The following is a 15,828-nucleotide window of genomic DNA, read 5'->3' as shown; positions in this document are numbered from 1 at the left end:
CACTTCCTGTTGTAGTCCCGTGATTATATGTGTGTTGTGTTTGTGTGTGTGTGTGTGTGTGTGTGTGAATACATGAGTGTAATGCTTGGAGAGGCCAGGGGTGGCAGACCCCAGAGATCTGGAGTTACAGGTGGTTTTGAGCCGCCAGATAGGGGTACTGGGAATTGAACTCCTGTCCTCTGGAAAAAGCACCCCACGTCCTTAAACACTGAGCCATCTTCCCAGCCTCTCTTTCCAAGTTTCAACACAAGTAACTGAAACACACACAGTTTACAGTTCAGAGGAGAATTTTGGTATAGAGTGTTGTTTTCCTGGGAATGGAGAATAACAATCCCATGTTTACAAGAAGTCTGCGGACTTGTTTCTCCTTAATCAATGACCTAATTGAGGAAGGAACTGTGTCTGGGAGCAGCCCCATTACTGAGCTCCAACTTAGGACCAGATCTTGCCAGATGAACATTTTCACTTCAGGGAATAGTTGAGTCACTTGGCACTAGAACTTCAAATTATTTCATCACTAACCGTTTTGAAAAGGATTTACAGAAACTGCAAGAATTACGGTTCAATAATTCTTGCTTACTGCCCCAAAGTACATGTTCATAATAAGACATGATGTTAAAAAAAAAAGTTCTCCAATTCTAAAATTGCAAGGAATATTTCAGCATTTTGAAGTATGCACTTTGAGGGTTTAAAACATTTGAAAGAGTGATATGCCAAGTGTGTGATTAATTCAAATATTTGTGGGCGTTAGCAAAGACATGAATATTACCTTTCAAGAGTTACACATTTTAATTTTCTTTTGTTCTTTTGAAATAAAGATGGCTCAGTGGTTAAGAACACTACCTGTTCTTCCAAAGGTCCTGAGATCATTTCCCAGCAACCACAAGGAGGCTCATAGTCATCTGTAATGAGATCTGGTGCCCTCTACAGGAAGAGACCTGGTCAGTCATCCTTATCTACTTAGACCATGAAACCCAATATAGACAAGTGTGTGGTACCATGTCCGGCTTAATTTATTTATTTTTTTGTATTTTTTAAATAAATGGCCTAAGGGAACATTTAACCTCCCTCTAGACTTTTCAAAGCTTTTAAAAGATTTTATATAAAATTTGCCATTTGGAATTAGATGTAGATGATAAGTCCTTCTAAGAGAATGGCTAGTTATTGGGCATATAGCTCAAAGGAAGAAATTAAGGCATTTCTGAAAGGTGCTCTCATGGAAAGCGCACACTAGGTGAAACTGACTTTTATTATGCTGGTTTCTTTCAAGGAAAAAATATAGAATAGAAATGATTTTCAGTTCTATAATGTCCTTTTTTGGACACTCCATTGAACATAAGGTGAATACTTTTTCTTTTGTTTCATCACAACTAAGAAATAAGTGAGAGAGACTACAACACACATCTGCCTACATGAAATTTACATTGTGTCTCCTGGTCCCAACATCCGGGCCTGCCCTTTGCCCTTATTTGTTCCCTTTCTCCAGCAGTCCTTACTTAAAACTGCTGTTTGGGTTGGCTTAGCTCAGAGTCATATTACATTCCCGAGTGATCTGTTAGATAGTTCTGTGAAATTGTCAGCTGTCCTGTTAGAAGAGGCAACTCATTACTCACTTTACAGATTGCCTCAGAATGTGTCAGTTAGCACATGAGCGTGTTGAACTTTATGAGAATGTCAAGGTATCAGGCTAAGGCTACACCCTCACAAAGAATGGGCCAGACATTGTCATGTTTTCTGTTCACAGGAAAGAAGGATTATTGAAGAGTTCAGCCCCCAAACCTTTCCAGAGGTCAGAGGTCAAACAAGATGGAGTGTCTACACATGAAAATTGCAGTTGGGAATTCCCTTTACATATATGGAATAATACGATGTCATGATCACGCCGCCTGTTAAGAAATGAAAAAAAGCCATGGTCTGACATAAGCCCTTGTCACTAGTAGAGATCAAAGACCTGTGTTACAGTTGGATTTTTCTTCTGTTGGTTCTGGAATAACCTGTCCTTGAGGTTATTCTCTCATACCATAGAATGAACTAACTTTCACATATGACCAATCTCAGACAAAAAATTCTTACATGCCTCGCTTTGATAAAATCCAATCTGTTTAATCAAGCATGTTCACTAGAACCCCTGTTCTTATTGGAAGTGTGAAAATCATCGAGTAGTCTGGAACTTTCTTAGTATCGGTACATTCATTTGCTAGTAATCTAGTGACTAAACATATGGATGAGGCAATTGGCAGAAATATGAGGCTATTTGGCTTTGCATTAGCCGATGGTTTTATACGATTAAGCCAAAGTGAGGTGAATTCCCGTAAAATCAGATACCTCGTACCCAATGCAGGGTTCATGAGAAGATGGCGCTCAGACACAATCACATTATATATTTTGTATTCAGTGAAATTTTAACAAGGCTGTGTAGGCAAAAAAAAACAAAACAAAACAAAACAAAACGAAACAAAAAAATTAGAAATCCAGTTAGCCTTTAAAAAGTTATAATAAATGAACTTCTTCCTGCTCTATACCCCTATGCAGATATCTATTACATATAATGAATCGCTTCTTTAAAACATGCTCCAGTGGGCTTATAATTGTATCAAGCAGGGAAAGCAAGTTCCTAATGAAGTCCTTAAAACCTGTTGTGTTAAGAATCTCAGTAACTAGTGAAAACAGTTGATGAATACACAGGCCTGATTCTTCCATTTTTTCCAGCCCAAGGGAATTAAAGTCTCACATAACACAGGTTGCTCCTGGGGCTTGCCACTACAACAGTTTTCTTTGTAAGACCTCCGCAAGTAGAATACCACAGGGGAAGGGAACTGGTTTTCCAAAGTCTGTTGTTTTTCTCCCTAGATGGTTCAAATATATTAACTTGGGTTTCAAGTCATCTTTCCCACAGAAAAAGCAGGGGCAAGTACTTGTTTTCTTCTGGCCTGGCCTGCAATGTTTTCTTTCAGTTACAGAGACGTCCAGAGGGCATGTGTCTGGGTCAGAGACAGATCTCAGCTGTGTTTTCAGTGTGCAGGTAGGTGGTCCCAGTCTTCTGGGCAACACAGCCTTATAATAAAATGACTCCAGGGACAAAGTGCCTTTGTCAACCTGCCATCACAGGCTGTAGTGCTTCCTCCACGGATCTGTCAGACTTATCTTAAATGTTACCAACCTTCAGGAAACCCCAAACTCTGTTCAGTCATTCCAAATGAATCCCTCCTTGAAATATAAAATAAAAATCCTCAAGACATGCACGGACCACATTAGTTGTGCATGGACCACATTTGAATCACATAAATACCTTGTGAACAGCCTGAGAACCACATCAGTGACCCTTGGCCACCGTGGACAGCTGGTAAGAGACTCACTAGCCAACCACATAAAATACATATAAATCCCAAGAAACACATGGGCTGTGCTGACTTATACAACTGATAGTAAGTTGTGCCAGTGAAACCATAGCAACCATGTGGTCAGTTGAAAGAAGGTAGGCCATCCTTCTTTGAAGAAATCTTTTAGTTTACATTAGCTCTATTCTTTAAGACTGTTATCTTTATCTTATTGCTCTTTCCCTATGTACTGACATAGGAAGACTGCGGATTTTGCAGTCGGTGGTCATGGATGCACTAGGGATTCCATGAAGGTACCTGGGAGCCTTAGAAAGTTCGGTGTGAAATAACAATTTATTAGTGTATGTGAATGATAACAGGCATTATTAATGATGACTATTCAGCTCCACCCCATTGCGCTCTTCATGAAGAGTAAAAAGAAGCAGGAAGCAAATCAGATTCTGAACACTCAATTCTTTAGAAGCTATGTGCTCACCAAAAGCATAAAGGAAATGACTGGAAACCTGAGATTCATATATAAGAAGGAAATTCCAATCTCGAAAATTTAGGATGGAAGAGGTATTGAAAATGTCATAGGATGGTGCTTAGCATTTAGGTGGATATATGTTTACTATGTATATTTCTCATGCAGACATCTGTATTCTGATTAATAAAAGCACTCACACCAACTAGAAGTTACTTGGCTAAGAAATGGTAAGAGCATAGATGATTCACTATTCAAGGTGAGCAAGCATATCACACAGCCATCACTCTCATAAACATCTTTAGAGAGTGTTTTTACTTCTACAATCTGCTTTCATTTCAACCATTTTGTGACAAAGGTTGGTTCTTTCAGTCACTCAAATTTAAATACACCTCAGATGTTCCTAGTGTTACTGTCTACATGTACTTGCTTCTTCAATTTCAACTTGGTTTAACAGGTCATGGCATGAACAGAATGAACTTGATAACTTGATGCATAGGTTGCTAGTTTAATCCCAGAGCAATCTGATTAACTTTCCATCCTTCCAAGGTCAAATGAAGCAGTCAGTCTAAGCCCATTGCCCACAATAGAGTGGACAGAGAATAAAAGTACAGATTACTGATACTGAGCATGCCACTTGGGGTCGGGAGACAGAGGGTTATTTAAAGGAACATTTTCTTTACATTTCAATAACTATTTAAAGTATGATGTATCAGAGAAACTAAGGTAAAACCATATTACAGAACTGAAGAAAAGCAGCTTTAGATAGCAAATGAAAAGACTGTATTATGTGGGTCTCGTAGAGTCTAAGCATTTGGAGATAAAGTGGGGGTTTTTGCCCCATCTCAATGCTCTATGTAATTGCTGTTTCTACTGTTCAGTGTTTGGTATGTTTTTCAAAGGTTCCTGCAGTGAGAGTCCCCTTTGCTTCTCTTGAAGGGAATTCCTTAATCTGAAAGGTCTCATCAATAGGAAGTTCATCCGTATGTGGTTCTTGTGTTTTTCACCAGACATTTTTGAGGTCTTGATGTAGTCCAAGTATTTCTGTGTGGACCACATAAATTTTATGCGAGTCATTCCATTTATTTTTATTTAGGGAGGAACCTGTCAGGAATTTGTTTTACCACAGAACAGACACTTTTTGTGATTATTATTTGTTCTTTGTAGAGGACCGGTGGGGTTTTTGAAGTGTTAGATGTCCAACAGAGCTGAGAATTTAAAGGTCATACTTATGGAAGAGAAAGCAGTTTCTATCTTGGCAAATGATAAAATGAAAAATTAAAAGCATGAGTTTGGGTTTCTGCTATTTACACAGCTACTTCAATTATTTCAAGTCTATTGTTGAATTTTGTTTAAAAAATTAAGCCAATCACTGAGATTATTCATAGCAGTGATTTCATCTTGTGGAGATGAAACAATCATTTGGGTGACTTTTATTTAGCTATTTATCATTGTCTTTGACATGACAGAGATAAGGTTTAGTCTACGATGGAGAGAAAATGCCAAATCTAAAAGGAAAAATTCCTGCCTGTGTTTTGAGTGCAGGAGCACAAACGTTCACATCGCAGGGCAGGAAATGTCACTGGTGGCTTACTGTACAAGATTCTGTGTTATTCCTTTCATTCTTCATGAGGGGAGAGAAGAAAGGGGCACCGTTTCAGAATCAGTTTCTCTCATCACACTTTTGTCTGTCTTTACAGAATTTGTGCTCTTACCAGCCCTTCTTGCAGATCTGCAAATGTCATGTTTGTTTTCCTTTCTCTCCTCCGGGTTCTTGTTTGTTTGTCTTGGTCCTCTCCCTTTTCTTTTTTGTAAGTCACCATCTAACTGTCTTTTAATGTCTCATTCTCTGTGACCCTTTCCGTGATAACCAACCTACCCTTATCTGAACCCTCAGTTTTGTGAGCTAGAACCCTCTGACAAAGAAACATTTGTTTCTCTTGAGTGTCCAATTAGATTGCAAGTATTTCATGAACCAGGACCTTGGCTATTTCACCACTGACTATTTCTCAAGAGGCTTTCAAATAATGTTGCTCTAACTAACATGCAAAGGGAGACAGCAAGGACATACCAACAAGGACAAGACAGAGATGAGAAAAGTTCTGCTGGAGCGTAGATGCTAATCCTGAGAGCACACAAAACTGAATAGAAATGTGGGTATCCAGAAAGCAATAAGCATGCGTGAGACATTGCAAGTAAAAGGGGACTCGGAAGGTATAATCCAAAAGAAAACCATATAAAAGTATTAAATTAAAATTTAAAAACAGAAGGCAAACACCCTCTTTAATATCGAGGCATCTTAAAATTCCAAAGACTAAAATTGAATAGTTCTCAATTGTCCTGTTTTGATTTTCTGTTTCTAAACTGTGGCCAAAAGCAACTTGAGGAGGAAAGGATTTATTCTATTTCACACTTTCAGGTCATGGTTCCTAACTGAGGGAAGTGAGAACAGGAGCGTAACTGGAAACAGAGGCAGGAACTACAGAGGAAATCTGCTTACTGACTGATTTGCTCTCTTATTTGTTCATTGTCTGTTTTCTAATACAGCCCAAGCCAATCTGCCTAAGGACTGTGCTGTCCATAATGGACTGGGCCCTTCTACATCAATCATCAATCAATCAATCAATCAATCAATCAACCAATCAATCAATCAAGTTTCCTACAGACATCTGATAGAGGCAATTCCTCAAGTGACGTTTCCTGTTCCCAGGTGACCCCAGTTTGTGTCAAGTTGATGATAAAAATTCAACCAGTACATTCATACACACACACACTAACACTGCATACTGCATATTGTATATGATGGTATAAATATAATATTTTTCCTAAATATATATTATAGTATATATCATCTTGTGAAGACTAAACAAAATAAGAGCAAAGCAAAGCAGTTTCTAGATATACAGAGTCTCCATTACATACTGATTTCTATACCTCCTTTGGTGACTGTCATCTAGGGACATTCCTAAAATTATCTTAAGAACCACACTTAGGATGTATTATTCTTTTTAAGACTTACATTGGAAAATGGGCCTAATGTCAGAAAACAGACTGTCTCTGAACCTCATGTCAACAAAATATGAATAATTATTCACAGAAAACCTAGGGTTTCACTTATGCTTTTCAAAGCTTTTGTTTCTATTTCTTTTAAAACATAAGCCTTTATACTAATTGTAAAAAGTACCTAATTTGTAAAGTTATGTGCATAGATATAATAATGTATAGATCAGTCAGCAAACCTTATAAAATCTGTATATGTCTGGTTGTACTCAGTTATGCAGAGATGTGCTAGGTTCTTTATATATGAAAGATAGATGGGTATCATGTTTAGATAAGCTTTGTAATGCTTCTGATTATTTTACAAAGTAGAAGAGAGTGGCAGAAGAAAACATAAATATTAAGTTATCTAACACAATCCTCCTGACTACCTTTTATTTAATTACTTATTAAAAATTCCCACCTCCTCCCATTTCCCTCACACTCCTCCCCCTTCCCTTTCCCCCTCCCTCTCCAGTCCTAAGAGAAGTCAGGGTGCCCTGCTTTGTGGCCCTCTCCCCTCCATCCAGGTCTAGGGAGGTGTGCATCAAAACAGACTAGGCTCCCAAAAAGCCAGTACATGCAGTAGAATCAAAAGCCAGCACTATTTTCATGGACTTCTCAGTCATCCCTCATTGTCAGCCACATTCAGATACTCCCGGTCTGATCACATGTTCGTTCAGTCCCAGTCCAGCTGGCCCTGGTGAGCTCACATTAGATCAGTCACACCATCTCAGAGGGTGGACGCACCCCTCGCGGTCCTGACTTCCTTGCTCATGTTCTCCCTCCTTATTCTCTTCATCTGGACCTTGGGAGCTCAGTCCAGTGCTCCAATGTGGGTCTCTGTCTCTATCTCCATCCATTGCCAGATGAAGGTTCTATGGTGATATGCAAGATATTCATCAGTGTGGCTATGGGAGAAGGCCAGTTCAGGCACCCTCTCCTCTGCTACCCAAGGACCTAGCTGAGGGGACATCCCCTTGGATACCTGGGAACCCCTCTATAGCAAGTCTCTTGCCAACCCTAAAATGGCTCCCTTAATTAAGATATCTACTTCCCTGCTCCCATATCCACCCTTCATCTTCCTCAACCATCCCATTCCCCCAAGCTCTCTCTCCCCAATCCTCCCCTTCTCCCTTCTCCCTCCCCATTTCCCCTTTCCCCACCCACCCCCACCCCAATGCTCACAACTTTTGCCTGGCTATCTTGTCTATTTCCAATATCCAGGAGGATAAATATATGTTTTTCTTTGGGTTCACCTTCTTATTTAGCATCTCTAGGATCACGAACTATAGGCTCCCTCCTGACTACCTTTAACAGTTACCTCCAAGAGTATCAAAACACAGGAGGGGCATGATCTGGATTGTGTATGTGTGTTGGTGGATATATGCATGTTTGTGTATGTACACATGTGTGTCATTGCTTCAGTAGATATGTATGTATCATAAATGTGAAGGGCAGACGTCTATTTGGGGTATTACCTTGCGTTTTGAAACAGTGCCTCTCACTAGGACCTGGGGCTCACTGATTAGGTAAGGCTAACTGCCAGCAAGTTAACAGACTATGTCTAACTCTGAGACCCAGCAATACGTAAACAAGTGCTAACAGCATCCCTGGTTTTTTCACGAGTGATGGAGATCAAACGCCAGTTCTCCTGCTTGCATGGCAGGTACTTTATCCACTGATCTGTCTCCCTGGAATTGAATTCAAGTCCTCAGGGACAAGCACTTTACCTATTGAATTTTCACCCTGCTCCACCCCCATCACAGCTCCCAATTTGGACTTTTAACATTATGTCCAAGCCTAAATAAACTAGCCCTATAACCCACTTCCATGCAGAATGTTTCTCGTCCTTCAGGGTCCTCTGAGCAAAGGAATTTTCAATCCAGTGCTCTGGGTTTGGCCCTGAGAAGAGCTATTTAGCAACGTTCTCATTTCTCAGGATAGCACAGCTTTGTGGTCAAGAATAAGGTGAAGTGAACAACTGTATCTCAAGCCCCTTGAGTCTTCATAAGCCATCTATCAATCAACTAGAGAAATATACGAATCTCATTTATTTTTATTATTATTATTTATTTTGTCATCCTCTTTCCCCTCTGACATGAAGGCTGAACATCACTGAACAATCTCACTTAAAGAATTAGTTCTTCGATCAGTTTCCTTGACCTGTGAGAATAACTTGCTGTGTGGCTTTGAACAGGGAGTGGGATGTGGGTGAAGGGGAGAAAATTGCTTCGGCTCCCAAGCAAGTGAAATATTTTATTTATCAATATCTGTTTGTTTAAAAAAACAATTGTGGAATGGATCATTACTCACCTTTGGCATGAGAAACTGATTAAACTCTGTTTTTTAAAAAAATTAATATCGTACCTTTCACAACTCAATCTGCTACCACCGTACAAATATATTTGTGTGTGTTCACATGCATGTGGAAGGCCGGAAGATGAAACTGAGTTTCTTTTCTTAATTGCTGTCTACTTTGTACACTGAACCCAGGACTAACCAATCTAGCTAGTCCAGTTAACCAGCTTCTTTTTTTAAAACTATTTTTATTGAGCTCTACATTTTTCTTCACTCCACTTCACTTCCTTCCTCTCCCCTCCACTTATACCCTCTCCCATGGTCCCCACGCTCCCAATTTACTCAGGAGATCTTTTCTTTTTCTACTTCCCATGTAGATTAGATCCATGTATGTCTCTCTTAGGGTCCTCTTTGTCATGTAGGTTCTCTGAGATTGTGAATTGTAGGCTGGTTTTCTTTGCTTTATGCCTAAGAGCCACTAATGAGTGAGTACATATGATATTTGTCTTTCTGGCTCTGGGTTACCTCACTCAATATGATGTTTTTTAGATCCGTTTGCCCACAAATTTCAAGATGTCTTTATTTTTTCCTGCTGTGTAGTACTCCACTGTGTAAATGCGACACAGTTTCCTTATCCATTCTTTGGTTGAGGGGCATTTAGGTTGTTTCGAGGTTCTGGCTATGACAAACAAAGCTGCTATGAAATTAGTTGAGTGCATCTTCTTGTGCCATTGAGCATCCTTTGAGTATATACTCAAAAGTGGTATTGCTGGGTCTTGGCCTCTTGACTTCAACATAAAACCAACCACACTGAATCTCATGGAAGAGAAAGTGGAAAGTACATTTGAACACATTGGCCAAAGAGATCACTTCCTAAATATAACCCCAGTAGCATGGACACTGAGAAAAACAACTAATAAATGGGACCTTCTGTAAAGCAAAATGGTAGCCTACAGAATGGGAAAAGATCTTCACCAACCCCACATTGGACAGGGAATGGATCTCCAAAATATACAAAGAACTTAAGAAATTGTTCATCAAAAGAACAAATAATCAAAAAAAAAAAAGGGGGGGCCGGGTATAGACCTAAACAGAGAACTCTCAACAGAGGAATATAAAATGGCTGAAAGACACTTAAGGAAATGCTCAACATCCTTAGCCATCACAGAAATATAAATAAAAACAATTCTGAGATTCCATCTTACACATGCTGATGACAGGAGGACTGCTTGTTGGTTTCTGGCTAACTGGCTAGCTTAGACCCAAAATAATCACACAGAAACTGTATTAATTAAATCACTGCTTGACCCATTAGTTCTAGCTTTTTATTGGCTAACTCTTATATTAATTTAACCCAATGGCTGTGGCTTACTTGGTAAAGTTCCCAGTGACTGTCTACAGTGGTTCCATGGCCTCTCTCTAACTCCCATCTTCTTCCTCCGATGCTATAAACCAAACCAGTTTTTTTTTATTAATTAACCAATCATATTCACAGTATACAAAAGGGAATCCCACGTCGCTGGAAAGGATGTGGGGTAAAAGGAACACTCCTCCATTGATGGTGGAAATGCAAATTGGTACAGGCATTTTGAATTTCAGTATGGTGATTTCTCAGAAAATTAGGAAGCAACTCACCTCAAGACCGAGCAATAGTTCTAAGGATGCCCTGTTCCTGCTTCCTGAATGCTACTGATGCAATTATAAGCAGGAAGGCAGGCATGCCACGTAGCATTTATGTGAGTGCTGGGCATCACAACATTGATGCTTACCTTTGCACAGCAAATGAGTTACCAACTTAAGCTATCTCTTCAACTTCAAGGATATTATTCCTGGCTAAAAGTGGAGTGAACTGGAAGATAGGATGCTGGGGAAGGCATGAGATGTATCAACACATTGCAGAATCCATTTCACCTTCTCTGTCCCTGATCACCTACTTGCCCAATTTCAGCAAAGGTCTCTTATCTTTCCTTTCTCTCTTGCCCTTTTCCAGTTCAGTGGTTTCTTTTCCTGTTTCTGTTGCTATCCAAAAATATCACTTCCTTCTTCTTTTTTTCACTGAAGTGAGAAAACAAACTTCCTTGTAACTTAGCACTCGTCAGTCATTCTATTCTTCGCTAATTTTTTCTTGCCCTGAATGGAAACAGAGTGTTATAATTAACTGGGAGAGCTATAAGTTGAGAAGAATACAGCTGTTTTTAAATGTTGTTATTTGACAACACTTCAAAGAAAAAACTGGGTTTTAGAAATGGATTAATTAATGTGGTACAGACTAATTAAATGGATTAATTAAAAATGGGGTATAGACCTAAACAGATTTCTCAAAGGAGACAGCTAAAAGAAATGTTCACTATCCTTAGTTACCAGGGAAATGTAGATCAAAAGTACTTCAAAATTCCATCTTATACCTGTCAGAATGACGAAGATCAGTACATACAAGTGACAGCTCATGTGGGTGAGGGAACACTCATCCATTGCTGGTGGGAATGCAAACACTTAACAGCCACTGGGGAAATCAATATGGTGGTTTCTCAGGAAAGTGCAAATGAACCTAAGATGCAGCTCTATGATTCTTGGGCATATATCCAAAAAATGCCCAGTCCTGCCACAGAGACACTTGATCAACCATGTTCATTGCTGCTTTCTCCATAGCAGTCAGAAAAGGAAACAATCTACAAGTCCATCAATCGATGAATCGATAAAAACTTTGTGGTACATTTATACAATGGAATCATGAAATGTACAAATAAATAGATGTAATTAGAAAGAAAATCATCCCAAGTGAGATATCCCAGATCCAGAAAGACAAACACAGTGTGTATTCACTTATACCTGATTCAATCTATAGAACTGCAGAGGCTAGGTAGGGTAAGGGCATGGGAGGGCAGATAGATCATGGTGGGAAAGGGAAATAGAGTAGATATTATGGATGGGCAAAATGATTAATATTGGAATGAGGGGATCAAGAAAGGAAAGAAGGGCAGATGAGGATAAAAGATAAAATACAGGAAGAAACAGTTAAAGATAAGGGCCATTTGAGGGGTAGTTTGAAAACTTAATACAGTAGAAGCTTCTTAAAATATATACATATATGAAGGTGATATAAATACAAATCACCAAGTAACTGAGGAGACAGAGCCCCTACTGGATATCTTTTGCCAGCAAATGAAGCTTCCAGTACCAGGAATGAGTAACATCTATTTGAATTGTTGGCCAAAGGAGTTCCATGGAAATCCCTAGACAACCCAGGCTCTTGCCAGGGTTTTTCTCCATAAACTGATAAGAAGGTCCTATTGTTGAAGACAACACCTACACAACTCACTGAACATGGATAAGTTGACCTGGTGCTCTCATCCCTACTGGTTGGTGTTCTTGGTACTAGAAAGAGTTCTGCACATGACCAAAAGAAGAAAGATAAATACACCAACCCAGCTACAAACTCTTAGATATGCAATAATGGCACAAAACTTGTGCTAACAATATCTGATTTGACTTAAGGCTCACTGTACAAGTTGGAACTGATACTTGACATTGCTTGGGTGATCAAAAACCTGAAACTAAATAACTCAGGGTAAAATGAAATACTGTTGTTCTACTAAAGTAAGGTAGCAATAAAATGACTCCTGATAGCATTCTGCTATACTGATAGATAAGTGATTTATTCAGCCACCATCAGCAAAGCTTCCTTCTGTAGTAAATGGTAACAAACACAGATAATCACAGCCGGATAATGGGAAGAGAGTGAGAGACCTTGAAACTTTCAACCCTAAACAGGTTGTCTTTATCAAACCTATTCCCACTTCAGGGCTTAAGAAACCTTGTAGAGGAGGCAGAAAAAAATTAAGGGTCAGAGGGGGTGGATAAGATCAATGCAGTTATCTGGGACAGAACTCTTATAAAGAATCTTATATGTCTCCACTTTATGAGAATTTTGCATTCAGTGTGGTTCAGGTGTTTAGCTGAGTCCCAATGAAAAGTAGCTAGAATGTCAAAGAAACACATAAGAAATTGTAGCAGAGAATCCCACATTGACACCACCTCAGGGAATTTAGCAGACGTTTCTAGGCTTTGCCCTCAAAACGAGAAGTTCTGACCTCACAATATGTAAGTGCACACTGATTGTAAAACTTGAAATGCAGAAAAATGAGACCACTGAGTACAGTGGATCATGTCTGTAACACCAGCATTTGGGAGGCTGAGAAATGAGGATTACTGTAAGTTCAAAGTCTGCCTGGACTGCATAGTGTGTTTCAGGACAGTCTGGGCTACCTAATGAAACGCCTAGAAAACACAAACCAAAGCAAGCACCAGGAGATGGGACAATTGTGTAAGAAAAAAAAAAAACCTCAACAACTAAACCTTATTTTATTGAGTAGTAATTCTGTCATGCATTCTTTTCTCATGGAGTCCAATCATCTCATCCTTAAGTAAAACAGAATAATAACATATGGCTTCAGAAAGGATTTCCTCCCTGGGTGAAAGTAGATAACCTTTAAAGAATACAACACAAAACTGATAATCCATATCTTAAATGCATATAGACAGATAAATTATGATACAAAGATAACAAGCTTTGTCATATATTGGGGAAAGCATGTAAGTAGTTATGTTGGCCCCAAAACTATTCTGTACCCTGCTTTTATAGAAAATGCTTGGGCATGAGTTTATTGTAGAAAACACTGAGCTTTGAAAAGAAGCACAGTAAGCTGGGATTTCATCCCTTATAGAATACTTCAGGGAAATCACTTTGCGGGGACCACGTAAGGTTGCCATCTATGAGGCTTCTCATTCACACTAGGGAAACAGAAGAGGAGCTAAGTAGGTATGTAAGTTATGAGTGACAGGCAAGAGTCGGGAAATGAAACGAAGTTCCTCTTGAAGCCTGTGCCTGAAAATCCCCTGAGCCTCTTCCTTGGTGACTCCTCTAGATGTGCTTTTTCTGGTCCCCTACTTGTTTTGTAAAAATTCTTGACCATTACATCTTTTGGGTTCCTTGGCTCAACTTGTTCTACATGACATCTGACTCCTGTAAAACTTTCCTAGTTGTATATTTTTAGTTTAAACGTGTTCTTGACAGTTTTACTGTCACGAAATGAACTTGTTTGTGGTAACATCTGCCTATTAACAGATGTCTTATTTATAGCCCATTGGAAAACATTTTTTTTTCATTTAGAAAACAGGTCATGAGTCTTCGCAGTCCTGATATTCTCCTTATTCATAAAAGTTATGAGAATAGCACTGATCCAAGACTGCTCAACCTTTGATTAATGAAAATCAAAACAATGGAATCGATTGAACATTTGAAAACTAAGTTCTTGCTTCTTTATCTGTCTCCCCCTTTCCTTCTTTTATTTTCTTCCTTCCTCCCAGCTTCCTTTCCATCTTTCCTCCTCTCCCTTTCTCTCCTCAACCCCTGCTAGGTATTGATCCCAGGGCCCAACACCTGCTAAGGATACTACCACTGGGCTATACTTCTAGACACATATTTATTTCTTAATCCTCCATGTATTCTGTACCTCAGGTGCCTAAGTGGTTTATGCAATACATGCTGCCTTATACTTTACTGAAATACATCCCATCTACCTGATTTTATTATAAGATGACCATATATAGCTTAACAGGCAAGGGGTTCTAGGTAGAGCAATCAGAAATTAAAGTTTAGTCACATAAGAAACATACCAGTAATTCAGTGGTTTACTTATTGCAATAGTCTCCAAGACACTTCAGAAGGCACAAGTCAGATATGATCTTTGCCATCCTTAAGACAGTCACAGACAGGAATAAGAAGCCCTAATATGATAAGTGGTAATCTAGGATAAGATACTCTATAGGGAATATATACACCAGGCTGTGACATCCAGAAAGAAATATGTGAAAACAAGAGTAGAGTGAAGCCTTCAAAGTGAAGAGATGGAAAATTTGGGTTCTACTTAGCCATTCTGCTTGATAAATGAGTCTCAAGCTTCATGATAAAGTAACCATTGTATTGGATCCGAAAGTTGTATGGGTCAGGAATTTGGACAAGACTTGGTTATGACAGATTTCTGCTCCATTAGACTTGTACATGATAGTATTCTAAGTTGTGCAGGTTCCATTTGACATGACACTAGCTATCATGAGTTGTAATTTCTATGACTGCCCCTGCATATTTTAGGTAAGTTGTCCTTTCACAGTCTCCTAACATACAATAAACTAATAAAAGTGCTAGAGTGGTATGTGGGGCTTTATAACTTAGGCTCTAATGGCAAGTGCTCTAGAAATGTATCTGATGATCTTGATATTAACGTAAGAGAAAATAGATTCAATGTGCTTGACCACCTTGGTATTTGATGTGGGATTCCCCTCTATATTCTGTGAACACTATTGGTTAATTAATAAAGAAACAGACCTGGACTGATAGGATAGAACAGAACTAATCAGAAAAAACTAAACTAAATGCTGGGAGAAAGGAGGTGGAGTCAATGAGAAGCCCTGAAGCCACTGCTGGAGACAGACATGTTGAAACTTTGCTGGTAGGCCACAACCTTGTGGTGATGCACAGGTTAATAGAGATGGGTTAAAATAAAATGTAAGAGTTAGCCAATAAGAAGCTAGAGCGAATGGACCAAGCAGTGATTTAATTAATATAGTTTCTGTGTGGTTATTTTGGGTCTGAGCTGCTGGGTTGTCAGGAAACACACAAGCAGCCTCCTT

The sequence above is a fragment of the Microtus ochrogaster genome, linkage group LG4, assembly GCF_000317375.1.
Source record: "Microtus ochrogaster isolate Prairie Vole_2 linkage group LG4, MicOch1.0, whole genome shotgun sequence".
Lineage (NCBI taxonomy): Eukaryota > Metazoa > Chordata > Mammalia > Rodentia > Cricetidae > Microtus > Microtus ochrogaster.
Note: the sequence above shows the minus strand (reverse complement) of the source record.